The 12,179-nt window shown below is 42.0% G+C and overlaps 1 non-coding gene across 1 annotated transcript; it reads left to right on the plus strand.

Annotated features, from left to right (window-relative positions):
- The first annotated feature begins 11,115 nt into the window (after positions 1-11,115).
- Trnat-ugu lies at positions 11,116-11,190 on the plus strand. Its single transcript has one exon. It is a non-coding gene; the product is annotated as a tRNA-Thr (tRNA).
- The last annotated feature ends 989 nt before the right edge of the window (positions 11,191-12,179 follow it).

Consider the following 12,179-nt stretch of genomic DNA (forward strand, 5'->3'; position numbering starts at 1 on the left):
ATAATTAATACAAGTACAATAAATATTTCTAACATGTAGTAATAAGCGTTATTTTAAAATGAAGTAAGTAATTAGAAACGAAAGGGGAAGATTACAAATAAAACTTTATACTTTCTATTAAGTACGAAGTGCGCAATCAGTACTTTCACGAAACTATCGAAATTCAATTAATGATGTTTCACAGCATTTTTTTTTTCTTCGGTATTTAATTTTCAGCCTCCTGGTTGTAATAGTGCAATTAGTTCGATTGAAAACATTTTATTTAAAGAAACATGACAAAACTATGACACGTACAAAGTCTCCACTTCCCGGTTTTCCAAAAACGTATACTTTTCTCAAGATTAATGTGCTAATTATGAAATTATCCCATTAAAAAGTTACTGTTTCCTAAAAATTATCCCGCGAAATGTGAAATTATAAATTTGTTCATAAAGCGCCAATTCAGTGAGTATTTTTATTGCTTTCGTTCTATGAATACCTTGTGTCATCAGCACATGATCTGCTTAACTTCTCTTAATCGGGGTTCACTGTCATATAGCGCTTTTTAAAGAACATCTAATTCGCCGTTGACTGAAGAAATTGTTTATTTTACAATTGTAACAGGGCCTTTGAGCCATTTTCAAGTGGTACTCCAAACGATTTTGCTTTGACTCATGTCGCACTGTAAAATCCCCCGACATGTTTACATGTCATAATAAAAAACACGCCTTTTCACTGTAGGAATATCTTAACATCAGTCGAGTTGGAAGCTCTGTACGACGTGAAATGATTTAAATTACGTGAACTATTACCAGTGCTAACATCCTTCATGAAATTGTAGTGATGTACAGAGATCCGCACTCGTGTGATGTTACAGTATTTCTACAGTGAAAAGGCTTGTTTTTGACAATGAGGTGTATACATGTCGGAGTATCTTAAAGTCTGCCATGTGCCGCAGCAAAAAATTTTACAGTATCGCTTGAAAATGGCCTAAAGAACGAAATTGAAACTGTAAAATAAATAATTTTTACAGTCACCGGCGAATATTATATCCTTAAGAAAACTTGATTCGGTGTTAATAAATCCTTGGAGGCGAAGAAATGGGTTTAAATCATCACATAAATAACTTGACCCTAGACAACGAACAGAAAGCAAGAGAGAAAGAGAGAAAAAATACATTTTGGTTCAAATTATCTGTTACCAATGATAATTAAAGAATGGTGAATATTCATACCTAAAATGCATTATTTTCTTTGAGGTTTGTTTTTTTGCCTGCTAACTGGGATGGGATCCTACATCAGAAAACCCATGGAATGAACAGAGAAACGTTTGCCGACGGGTGTCATCCCAATTTCGTGAAATTTATCGCCATGGAGACAAATTTTTTGTACAAGATGGACAAACAAACAGTTAAGTAGGTGGTCATAATGACTGACTCATTAGTGCACATACATACATACGCACATACATTTTTATAATTTGTGTGGATTGCATTCCATTTTAATTCTTACCTGTCATTTACCTTTTCCTTTGTACAGCCCTGCAGATTTCTGCACTGGTGCAAATATCGGTGGTAAGTCCTGTGAGTCTTCCTTGGAAACACTCAAGATACTTTCAGTTCGTGGCAGTAATACCCGTTTTACTCTTTTCCCACAAACTTGCGTTCAGCACTATTCATTTCTGTCTCTTTGGAGAGTTAGTTACACGGGACAGACAGCAACATGCATTGTTTTTCCAATCAAGGGTGGAAAGGTGTGCACCTTGGGCCTGGGTTAACTGAACGCAATAGAAAAGAAAGAAGGAAAGACGAAAGAAGGATTAAAGGGCTTAATGCCCCGTAGACATGGAGGTCACTGGAGACGGAGAACAATCTCGGTCCATTTTACAGCTTAGGAACGAAATCGGCCGTGCTTTCTCAAAGGAACCACTCCACCATTTGCCTGGAATGATTTAGGAAATCTCTATACTGTATTGCAATACCTGTGTTTTATTATGTACTCTGCATTGCCTTTCACACGTTGTAGAGTTCATCGTAAAGGCACTGCAATATAGTATAGAGTTTCCCTAAATTGTTTCAGGAAAGTGCATGCATGCCTGAAGGACATTGCATACTACATCGTAAAAACACAGGGATTGCAGTAACGTATTTCATGCCATGACAAGGCCGAGGCAGTAATCGTAAGTTTTCCCTGCGAGGGGATCACATCGGTTTTACGGGTACGGGACATAGACACTTGGTGAAATACGGAAATTTTGGCAATTTCTGGATGGCTGAGGCAGATAAGGAGAAAACTCAAGCAAAGCGGGAAATCCGGGTTCCAGTCCCGGTCGGGCACAGAATTTCAGTGTCAGCGATGTATTGTGCTGCTGGAGTCTGATCATATTCGCAGTTGCGAATACAGTTCTTGCATTCAATTTAGGAAAATCACGGAAAACGTAAATCTGGATGGCCGAACGCGGGTTTGAACGGTATTCCTCCCGAGTGTGTGTTAACCAATGCAGTTCCTCATTCCGTTTCAGTGCAAGGGGAGCTCAAATAATACTATGCTGATCTGTTCGCTTAGTGATGACAACCACATCACAGTTCTTTTGTATCTGAGGGGTGACGCTATTTTCTCACAAACAAAGTTTTCTGGGATAAGAAACGGAGAAAATCATAATTACATTATTACGCTGTAATCGGTCACTGGAGAACATGCACCCAAATACTCAGGAAATATCCCTCGAAAATCTTCAACATTTTGATTATGCACTTCAGCTTCACGTCACTCAAGTGGTATATTTGCCAGTTTCGACTTATTGCCGAATCTTCATCAGATGATATGAATACGTTACACAGTTAACCATCAAGTAGATAAGTGCATTCAGATAAACCATCTATAATCCAGCAACTTCTTCTAGAGCTATTTTCTCCACAAGGCGATCACAATATTTTTATTTCGTTAATATTAAACAATAAACCTTCCTCCTCCCACCCCTAAAGATCCATTCTTTAAACAGTAGGAGTCTCACGCATAAAACAAATTGAAACGTACGATTTCCTTATAAATGAGTTAATGTGTTAAACAATGGACGTTAAGCACGCAAAGCCTTGATGCTTGTAGATGCAAAACCCTAATAATGTTGATCGTATTGGTGTCGAATGATTCGCCCATGGATTAATGAAAGGGTCAAAACTGAAATTTGTGCGGATACTGTCTGCAAATTGGTGGTGAATAGAGTTAGTAGAAAATGAATAATAAACTAAAACGCTATGAAGTTCAACCCCACGAACAACGAAGCGTTGGCGACAAACTGTCTTCATTCCATTCTTTTGTGGGCATGTAACAAACGATAACTTTAGAAAAGGTTTGAAATTATGTTTAAGGTTTATTGGAAGTCGCTAAGTGCTCATATTGCCATAGTTTGCTTCAGTGTAGTCCTGATAATTTGCGTTCCGTTCTAAGAAAAGCTAATCTTTTATGCATGTAAATGCTTATGACGTCTCATCTCCTGAACAACTTGTCCTACAATCATATAATTTTGCGGGTACTTTCATTGATATATGTGGGTCCTGTCTGAAAAATGTGTTGCGTATAGAGTTTGTTGTAATGAAGTAACAAATTAGAACTTCATGATTGTGCTGAAGTTCTGCTGCGTCAACAGTTAAAGTGTAGTAAGCAATACACTTGTCTCCTTTCATTATTTTCCGTGTGTATGTTTGTTGGGGAGGAGGTGGAGAGGGTCAACAAGAGAAATCTACGAAAAATTTTGAAATTATACGCAGTGTTTGTTGGAAGTTGCTAAGTGTTCTCATTCTCAAGTATTCTATGAATATAGTCTGACAAGGAACATTAACGAAGTGCCTCGTGGGGACAGGATTCATCTTTTGTACGTAGGCACAACCGATCCACTAGTCGTCAATGACGCACATTTTAGCTACCCATTGTAACGGGTTCGCAACAGAAAGTCGATCGGAGGTAAACCTTGCGCGGAGGAGCATTGAGCCTTGGCAGTGCATTCTGACTCTATAGTATTTCCGTGCGAGTGAACTGTAAATGGATGTTTTGTATTTGTTTCGTGCACAGTGACTTTTGGCGTAAACAAGGTGTTAGAGGTTTTACACCAGACTGCATTACCGTCTTCGCCAGGTCAAGTACATGAAGAGGAACAAGACATGGAAAACACTATTTTCGGTTTCATCAAGAAACTTGAAGATACCACTGTCACTGAAGTCCTGGAGAATGAAGATTTGGTGAAAACGCCTTCCGAGGACATTCCTGACATCGAACCAGTTTATGAGCGTTTTACTGGTGGTGTAGCTAATAATCATATTCCTTTCGATTATGTCGAGAAGGTAACTGAAGAAAAAAATAAAGGCTGGTCACCAAAAGCAATTACGCATCACTTCTGAAGGGTCATTGAGCCATACATCCTTCCTCTCCACCTGATGGGTACCAGGTATTTGACATTCCTGAAACAGGTGCTGGCGGAGTTTTTGGAAGTTGTACCATTGGACATTCGGCACGAATTGTGGTTCCAGAATGAAGTTACGGCAGTACATTTTGCACTTCGCGTGCGAAACCATCTGAAAGTAGTCTATGGAGACAGGTGGATCTGTCGATGTGGACCACATGCTTGGCCATCAATATCCCCAGGTTTAACCCATTTAGACTTTTTCCTGTGTGGACACATAAAGAGTCTTGTTTACCAGACCCCTGTCCAGTCAGAGAAAGATCTGGTTGCATGGGTCATGGCTGCAGCAGAAGTGATTAATCGCACACTACACATACTGGACGGAGTTTATGCAAACTTACTGCGCAAATACACCGTATGCACCGAACTTGGTGGTCATCATACAAACAGCTATTGTAATATCACAGTAAACAGGAGTGAAACCTTTTCATCTTGTTTTCCTCGTAACATGGCAATGAACTGTTTTAGGACATAGGTCTCTAGGAAAAGCTTGATCCGCTAAGTCTTCTCTACAACTTCTAGAAATGTGTAACATCAATTGTGAAACACCCTGGATAAAGACAGTATCTAAAATTAACAGTATTTGATATTTAATATGCAATTTGCAGCCGGCCGGAGTGGCCGAGTGGCTCTAGGCGCTACAGTCTGGAACCGCACGACCGCTGCGATCGCAGGTTCGAATCCTATCTCGGGCATGGATGTGTGTGATGTCCTTAGGTTAGTTAGGTTTAAGTAGTTCTAAGTTTTAGGGGACTGATGGTCTCCCATAGTGCTCAGAGCCATTTGAACCATTTTGCAATTTGCACCAGAGAATTGCGCTTTTGATAAATCATCATTGTGCTGTAGTATTGAAACAGTACACTTTTGTAGCACACAAGCTATAACAATAAAAACATCAACTATAGGAAGCCATTAACTACCAGTTTGTGGCTTTATCTCACTTTTTTATACCATATGATAGCTAAAGCGATGCGTTTTCGAAACAGCTTATATTGATACCACGTACTTGTTTATGACTTCATACACAACAGAAAGGAGAGATGGGCTAAAGAGTGGTGCACTGACTGTCGTTGTAGGAAAGCTGTGTAGGAGCAGAAATGGCTAGTGAATAAGTAACACACCACTTGCATTCCTCCCAAACGCACGAAGGCTCAATACAAAGAGCGCAGTAAGAAACAGAGTACAGTCCATACAATAGCAACAACAATGGTGACAGAGTTGCGACCAGGTGGCGTGTGCGTAGCTTTGTGCAGTGATGTGTCTGCAAGCGCGCGTGGACCGGCTCGCTGCCACCTGCCTTTCTGTATTGCGGCAGCAGAGAGCGCTCGAAATACAGAGTTTCAGTTTTTTAATTTCAGTTATGTCATGTTCCGTAGATCATTTTCCCGATTATTTTGTCGATATGATGTGGAACAAGTTAGATTACTATATATACACACACACACACATGAATAGTGATAATATTAATATTATTGAAATTTTTTGTTCTACACATGCAACTACATTTAGAGGTACAATTTTTTAATTTTTTAATTTTTTTTACGAATCATGAAACAGAAACTCGTCCATTGAGTAGAAGGAGTTGTCCAAATGAAATGATTTTAAGCTAGATTTAAAACTTGATCTGCTACCTACGAGACACTTTATGTTGTTGGGCAAATGATCAAAGATTTTTGTTGCTGAACAATGTACTCCTTTTTGAGCAACTGACAGCTTCAATAACGGCTAGGAAAGTGTTGTACGTATGAACATCACTGTTCTTCGCGAATTGAGATGGATTATTTGTATAGAATTTCATTAGCGAATAAATGAACACTGATGGTGCAGTTAAAATACCTAAATCCTTGAAAAGATGCCTACATGACGTCCTTGGGTGAACACAACTAATTATTCTCACTGCTCTCCTTTGTGCAATCAATACTTTATGTCTAAGTGGAGAGTTATCCCATAAAACTATTCCATAAGATATTATTGAGTGGAAATATGCAAAGTACGTTGGGAGGCTGATCTGTTTATTACCAAGACTAGCGATTATACGAAGAGCGAAAGAAGCTGAACTTAGTTGTTTGAGAAGCTCAGTAATATGCTTCTTCCAGTTCAAGTTGTCATCAATGTGAACACCCAAAAATCTGGAGCAGTCTACCCTGTTTACTGAGCCCTTTTCATATGCTACATCAATTGTCGGTATGACTCTATTCGGTGTACAGAACTGTGTATAGTCAGTTTTTTCAAAATTAAGGGAGAGATCATTTTCTGAGAACCACTAAATAATTCTTTGAAAGACATCCTTAACAATATCTTCGATTGCTTTTTCTGGAATGGGATTTATTAGAACACTCGTGTCATCTGCCAAAAGTACTAGTTCCGCTTGTTGAATGTTAAGTAGGAGGTCATTCACGTGAATAACAAACAGCAGAGGACCTAAAATTGAACCCTGTGATAACTCCCGATTCACTAGAATTTACCACCCTCCCAACATTATTTGTGCTATTCAGCACAACTTTTTGCTTTCTGTTCATTAAGTATGATTCAAACCAGCTGTGTGTATAACCTTCAATTCCATAAAACCTGAGTTTTTCTAAGAGAGTGACATGATCCACACAGTCAAATGCCTTGGAGAGATCACAAAAAATACCAACTGGCGATAATTTGTTATTTAGCGCCTGTACTATCTGATGGGTAAATGTGTAGATAGCATTCTCAGTCGAGAAACTCTCCCGGAATCCGAACTGTGACATGCTGAGTAAATGTTTTTCAGTTAAATGTGAGACTTCTCTTGAATACATAACTTTTTCGAATATTTTAGAAAATGAAGTCAGCAATGAGATTAGTCTATAATTATGTAAGTCACTCTTGTCCCCTTTCTTGTCTTATGTAGAGGCTTGACAGTTGCGTATTTCAATCTGTCTGGAAAAATTCCCTGTGCCAGCGAAGCATTACATACATCGCTAAGGACTCCACTTACTAAAATAGAACACTTCAAAATTCTGTTAGGGACTCCATCAACGCCACATGAGGTCTTGCTTTCAATATAATTCCCTTAATTTCAGTGGGGGATAGTGGTGCTATTTCTAAAGGCCTGAAGTCCTGGGAATGACATTTTTGACATTTTTTTTGCTTCTTCAACTGAAGCCTTTACCCTATTTTTGCTGCTACAATCAGAAAGTGATTGTTAAAAATACTTGCAACTTGTGAATTGTCACTCACAACATCATCATTTAGCTTTATTACTATGGTATGCTGTGCACTGTCAGGCTGCCCCGTCTCCCGTTTGACAATATTCCATATAGTTTTAATATTATTACCCGCATTATTAATTTTTATCTGTCGGAGGCACTCCACTGGGTGCATCAGATCCAGCACAACCATTGTCGGTGTCTCACGCAAACTTGCGATTCTGTTGCTATGATGCCCTTGGGATAGTATCGGTACCTGATATCACAGCACTCAAAGAGAAAGGAAACCCAGCGAGTGCCACTTTTGTTGTTGTTGTGGTCTTCAGTCCAGAGACTGGTTTGATGCAGCTCTCCCTGCTACTCTATCCTGTGCAAGGTTCTTCATCTCCCAGTACCTACTGCAGCCTTCATCCTTCTGAATCCGTTTAGTGTATTCATCTCTTGGTCTCACTCTACGATTTTTACCCTCCACGCTGCCCTCCAATACTAAATTGGTGATCCCTTGATGCCTCGGAATATGCCCTACCAACCGATCCCTTCTTCTAGTCAAAGTACCACGTTTAATGCGGTACAATACGGCAGCTCCTATGTTCTGCTTGTGAGGTAAAACGGTGTCGCATATCCATGGCCACGTTCCTCTAAACGAGATGAAAATCTGACGTGCCAGATTTTTCATTTCACGCTCCACAGTGTACTGGAACGTGGAATTCCACACTGTGGCGTCACCAGTTCCTCGTCGGCGTGCGTTTTCACGTCCCGTAAGAGGTCGGCTTTACTGCGGGTTCGGCTGCGTGACCTTGGGGCGGCGCTGGCGGGATACCTCCTGCTCGGCAGGAAGGAAACGCCAGCTGGCGGCTGGTAGACCAGTGCTGTGCGGCCAGCCACGTGCGCGCTGCGCCGCGCCGCAGCTGCCCGCCTTCCGCCCGCCTCTGCTCGCCTCGCACCACCCAGGAAGTCGCTGCTCGCTTTTTTGCCCTAACCGGGGTCCCGAGCAGACACGCTCCACTGCAGCGGAAAGGGCGCTGCTTAGCTGCACAGCTGTCGATCACGGCATTCCTTTTGCTACGCAGATTTTCGGTTGATCGGTAGAAATACGTAACTGTCAACTCCAGCCTAGTAGCGAAACATTCGACCAGTACTGTAGGGAGATGGCCGCGAATTTTGGAACTGGAAATATCCTCAGTTCTCATAGAGAACGTTAGATTCGCCGGCCGCTGTGGCCGAACGGTTCTAGGCGCTTCAGTCCGGAACCGCGCTGCTGCTACGGTCGCAGGTTCGAATCCTGCCTCGGGTATGGATGTGTGTTTTGTCCTTAGCTTAGTTAGGTTTAAGTAGTTCTAAGTCTAGTGGACTGATGACCTCACATGTTGAGCCCCATATTGCTTAGAGCCATTTGAACCATTTTGAACATTACATTCCAGTGCCAATACACCGGACGTCCATAACTAAAACAGCTTCAAAACGCTATAGTAAGACAACCACTCCTCAACGTCAAATTTGAACAACATATTACAGACGCAGGGGGAAACGTCATGGAAAAATTTAACAAACATTTTACCACTATATGGCGCTGGAAGGGCCTTTAAATGGGGTCGGCTACGAACTACACATGATTCACAATACGTCGGCTGTGGTTCGAGCTGCTGGTTACGCCATCTGTATTGTTTAATGTGGATGAGTGCTCAATTTCGGAAATCAACACCTGCAGCACTGTTAGTTAGGCAAGCCTATCGACCACAGCAAGGTTGCTCTATAACGGATGGGAAAAATTGGCTTCTGTCCCGAGGCTGAAAACCGCATAAAAAGCAAAATCCCATCGGTTTTTACTTGTCATCATGGGACAAAAAAACGCAAAAAATAGCCAAATTACATCGGTTTCTAATTGTCGCGAGACTGACGCAAGACATTTTAAATATGCTTGAGCCACGGCGTTTTGGTGGCGCGCCAGCGTATTTGCAAGTACCTCGCCTTCGCGCTCTTATCTTTGCCTGTGGCAAGTACTGAGTTGGGGTTGGGTTGTTTGGGGGAAGAGACCAAACTGCGAGATCATCGGTCCCACCGGATTAGGGTAGGACGGGGAAGGAAGACGGCCGTGCCCTTTCAAGGGAACCATCCCGTCATTTGCCTGGAGCGATTTTAGGGAAATCACGGAAAACTTAAATCAGGATGGCCGGACGCTGTATTGAACCGTTGTCCTCCCGAAGCATACTGAGTCTTGGCTGCTTTATCTTTGCCGGCACAGTTAACTGGAGGCTCTCGCCAAGGACGTGGAGTTTGCGTTCTACGTTACCCGAGGCCGGAGTGCGTTTGTAGTAGAGCGGGAACTAAGCACCTGTGTGGGGCAGCTTGGTGGAGAGGCTTTCCTGTCGCCTTTGAGGAGGCCTGCTGCTGCCTTGGGTTGAGAGCTGCTAGTTCCGGACACGGCTGTCTACGGTCGTCCGCTGCCTTATTGCCGCCTGCTGTACCCGACGCAAGCCATATCGGACATCCAGCGAAAAGTTAAATGAGATTGTACTCAGGGCATGTGTGTGAAGGTGTTGAGGGCTGCTATCTCCCTTCTGGTAACTGTAAGTGCATGGGTGTACCCACGGAAGTAAAGGAGTGCCTGTGAAGAGTTCTTGGTGTTCAAGACATTTGTTAAATAGTAATATAATGCACGAGCGTGCCTCTTCCAGCTCGTAGAAAGTTGTTGTTTGTTGTAATACGTAATCAGCCGCAAGGCCGTGATCTGTTTATCAAATATACTGCATTCGAGTGTTTGGTAGCCTTAGCGCAATGAGCCTCAGTGAAGCTTATAATGAAATTTTCAGAACTGTGTTCGTTACGGTTTTCACTGAGCAGTGGGGCACAAGAGTTCACGTAATTTAGTTGTGACTAAGATTGGAGCGTCCGCTGGCCTTGCTAGTAATTGTAAGTTTTTTTTTTTTTGTATCTTAATGGCTGGAAAGACACCTGAAGGTTATTGATAAGATTTGCGCTGTATGTTGTACCTTGCCTGTGTAGTTCATTCGTAGTGGCGCAACGGCAGTGTGCCGTTTTATTAGTGAGTAATTTAACCTATTATTTAATATCTTTTGGTGGTTGTTTACATTTATCCTGCGGACCTGTTCTGTGCGCTTGTTAAAAGTTACAGATAGCTGGCTGGTGTTTTGGGGTAAGCGCTACCTTTCCACCTTGGGTACCGGGGCTGTGAAATCCAGGGTAGCGGGAGGTGACTCCGGGTGGAAGCTCGAGAAGTGGATCTTGTACGAACTGCTGCTTTCCGCCTTGGCTTCTACAAGTTATATATGACGGTAGTATCTGTTCCCGAAAGAACGGTTACCGTGGATGACCATTCAGCTTTGCTAGAAATGAAATGATAATTAAATGGACACCCTAGCTGCAAACAGGCGTTGATGTACTTTATTGGGGACATGTTGAAAATGTGTGCCCCGACCGGGACTCGAACCCAGATCTCACGGGAAGCGTGCAAGGGATAAGTCCCTGCAGACGCCCTACCCTCTGTGCCCGCGGTGGCTCAAATGGATAGAGCGTCTGCCATGTAAGCAGGAGATCCCGGGTTCGAGTCCCGGTCGGGGCACACATTTTCAACATGTCCCCAATGAAGTACATCAACGCCTGTTTGCAGCTAGGGTGTCCATTTAAATATAATTTCATTTCTCCAAGTTAAGTTTTCGTTCTGCCTTCGAGCGACCTGGCGTCACTCCTCGCTAATTAATTCTGGTGCTAATTATGTTAACTTGGGTATTTATTATACTTATTAAACATAACAATTGTGAAATGTTGTTGATGTGCCACTCATAGGGAGACTTTGCGCTGACTAATTGTGTTACTGGGCCTTGGAGCCAAGTTTGAAACCATAGTAAACCTTAGTGATATTGATTGACTCTTGAATGTGAAACAAGTGCCTTTATACTAACTTCATCCTGCTATTTATTGGGTGCATCTCTGGCATGTTTTTGAGAACATCAGTTCTCAGTGTCCGAAGACTAGTCAGAAATATTGTGTGTCTTAATTTTAGACGTCAGGCCCATGATTGTCAGTGGTTTTAAAATTTTCTTATCTATGAGATAGATTTAGATTCGTAAAAAGACATTGTAGCAGATTCAGTAAATTCTTGTGACTTACTATTATTATTACCTAAAGTAATCAGGATTAAGAGATTGTTGTTTTAAAGGAATCTGTTTATATGATTGTTAAATAAAACGAGTGATAACAAAAGGGGTCCAGTCCTTCCTATTTGTTTCTCTATTCCATAAAAGAGAAACGGTTTCAGTGCCGTCCACTGTTTTCTGCCACAACCTGAAATCGAGAAACAGCGTGCTCTTCAAGAGGTTTCTCTGAGGTCACCTTCAGTATGCGTTGCGCAATGCACGCCTTTCAATTCAGCTACGTTTGTATCTGGAGCTCTCAACACATCTTTCAGGCAACCCCATAGCCAGAAGTTACACGGATTAAGATGAGATGATCTGGAGGGACAGACTGTAGGGAAATGACGGCTGATAATTCTAGCAGTTCCGAACTGTCTGTGCAGCAGCCGCTTCACTGTCTGTACAATGTGCGTAGGAG

The sequence above is a fragment of the Schistocerca piceifrons genome, chromosome 1 (assembly GCF_021461385.2).
Source record: "Schistocerca piceifrons isolate TAMUIC-IGC-003096 chromosome 1, iqSchPice1.1, whole genome shotgun sequence".
In the NCBI taxonomy this organism is placed as follows: domain Eukaryota; kingdom Metazoa; phylum Arthropoda; class Insecta; order Orthoptera; family Acrididae; genus Schistocerca; species Schistocerca piceifrons.